Source organism: Triticum aestivum, chromosome 3B, assembly GCF_018294505.1.
Source record: "Triticum aestivum cultivar Chinese Spring chromosome 3B, IWGSC CS RefSeq v2.1, whole genome shotgun sequence".
NCBI classification, from domain to species: Eukaryota; Viridiplantae; Streptophyta; class Magnoliopsida; order Poales; family Poaceae; genus Triticum; species Triticum aestivum.
Genome location: NC_057801.1, coordinates 805,588,427 through 805,591,049, shown reverse-complemented (window position 1 = coordinate 805,591,049; position 2,623 = coordinate 805,588,427).

The following is a 2,623-nucleotide window of genomic DNA, read 5'->3' as shown; positions in this document are numbered from 1 at the left end:
GCATGAAGAGGAAGTACATTCACATGAGTATGCTAATTGAAGGGCCGAAACAACTAGGGAACGACATCAATCTGTTTCTGGGGCTGCTGAAAGAGGAGCTTGACACGCTGTGGAAAACGCCAGCCAATACGCGGGATGCCGCAGAGAAAGAATATTTCCCTATGAGAGCCGCACTGCTCACGACGGTGCACGACTATCTCAGTTACGGATATCTCGCGGGGCAGGTAGTCCACGGATTTTCTAGATGCGTAAGGTGCATGGATGACACAACGTATCGCCAGCTAGATAGAGATCCCGGGTCTTTGAAAACCGTCTTCATGGGACATCGAAGGTGGCTTCGCGACGATGACCCGTGGAGGAAACACAAGGATCTGTTCGATGGTGAAACCGAACCCAGAAAACGCCCGTGTACGAGGAGCGGCGAGGAAATAGACAAGCTGTTGAAAAATTGGAAAGACTGCCCACTGCTTGGAAAGAAGCAAAAGGCGCCAGAGCCGGGAAAGAAGCGAAAGGCGCCAAAGCCCCTGCTGAAGGTATGGAAAACGAGGTCTGTTTTCTGGGACTTGCCGTACTGGAAGATCCACCGTGTGCCTCACAGCCTTGATGTCATGCATATCACGAAGAACGTGTGCGAGAGTCTGCTTGGTACGCTGCTCAACATGCCAGAGATGACCAAAGATGGGCCGAAAGCAAGGGCAGACTTGAAATCAATGGGCATCAGGCAGGAGCTTCACGCTAATGATGATGATGATGATGATGATGATGATGAGGCGAAGCAGGACACAGTAAGTCGTCGCAAAGGCAAAAAGGCCAAGAAGACCGGAAATGACTACCCTCCCGCGTGCTTCACTCTAAGTCAGGAGGAGATCGAGCAGTTTTTCACCTGCCTCCTAGGAGTAAAACTTCCTTACAGTTACATGGGGAAGATAAGCAGATACCTAGACCCAGCGAAGCAGAAGTTCAGTGGGATGAAGTCTCACGACTGTCACGTGTTGATGACGCAGATACTTCCAGTTGCAATCCGTGGGATCATGGACACGCACGTCCGTGAAACGCTATTTGGCCTATGCAACTTTTTCGACGTCATCTCTCGGAAGTTGATTGGCGTGAGGCAACTCAGAAGGCTACAGGAAGAGATCATGGTGATACTATGCGAGCTTGAGATGTACTTCACGCCCGCATTCTTCGATGTTATGGTGCATCTGCTGGTCCATATAGTGGAGGATATCATCCAACTTGGGCCGACGTTCCTGCACAACATGATGCCGTTCGAAAGGATGAATGGTGTCATCAAAGGATACGTTCGCAACATGTCACGTCCAGAGGGAAGTATAGCCAGGGGCTTTCTGACCGAAGAGTGCATCTCCTACTGCACGAATTATCATGGCATTGAGAACCCCGTTGGTCTGCCCGTCAACAGGCACCTCGGCAGGCTCGCTGGATGGGGTCACAGTGAGGGTCGCCGCGAAATGCATGTCGACTTAGAGGGTCGACTCGCCGACTTTGAAAGAGCAAACCTAGTCGCGCTACAACACATCGACGTGGTCGATCCTTGGGTGGCAGAGCACAAAACCTTTATTAAGAAGACGTACAATGACCGAGGCCAATAGAGGATGGACGGAGATATAATCAAAGAGCACAACTCATGTTTCACGCGTTGGTTCAAGCAGAAGCTTGTGTCGTACCCTTCACATGAGGATTCTTCCGCGGAAGAACAACTCATATTCGCCTTGTCACAGGGCGCCGAGCACAACCTGATGACCTATGAGGCGTACGATATCAACGGCTACACATTCTACACCGAGGCCAAGGACATGAAGAGCGATGGTTATCAGAACTCCGGGGTAACGATGGAATCCTACACCGGTAATGACAAGGACAGATACTACGGAAGGATCGAGGAGATCTGGGAGCTAAGCTACGCTGGAGAGAAGGTCCCGATGTTCCGTGTCAGATGGGCGAAGAGCGTCCTAAAAGAAGACCGGTATTTCACCACCATGGTTATACCCGAAGCCAAATCCAAGACCGCGGGCGCAAACGTCACCGCGAAAAATGAGCCATGGGTACTGGCTTCCCAAGTTGACTAATGCTTCTTCATTACCGACCCGTCAAAGCCCAGTCGTGTTGTCGTGAGGAGAGGCAAAAGGAAGATCATCGGAACGGATGGAGTAGCCAATGAGCAAGACTTCGACAAGTACGGCGACCCGAGGATCGAACATGACGACGATGATGAAGTAGCAGCATACACCACAAGAAGAAGCAGGACCACCCTACCTAAAGGACGTCCGTTCCACAGAAGAACTCCATTTGCGAAAAAGAAGGGCAAGCAGATTGTGAACAGATAGCTAGCTAAGATCGATTGTATTTAAATCATAGCCTTCATTTCTCGATTGTATTTCATGGGCACTTTTTGAACTATCATGAATATTTTTAAATTTCATGGACATTCGATCTCGATCCCCCTCCATATCGATCGCTATCCCACCTCGCCAGATCCGGTCCCCCTCGCCGCCGAGCACCCCCTGGTCCACCGGCCGCCGCCGCCGACCCCCCGCACCCTCGATTCCCCTACTCAACTGCCACCGCCGACCCCCCGCACCCCTCCCCTACTGAACCACTGCCG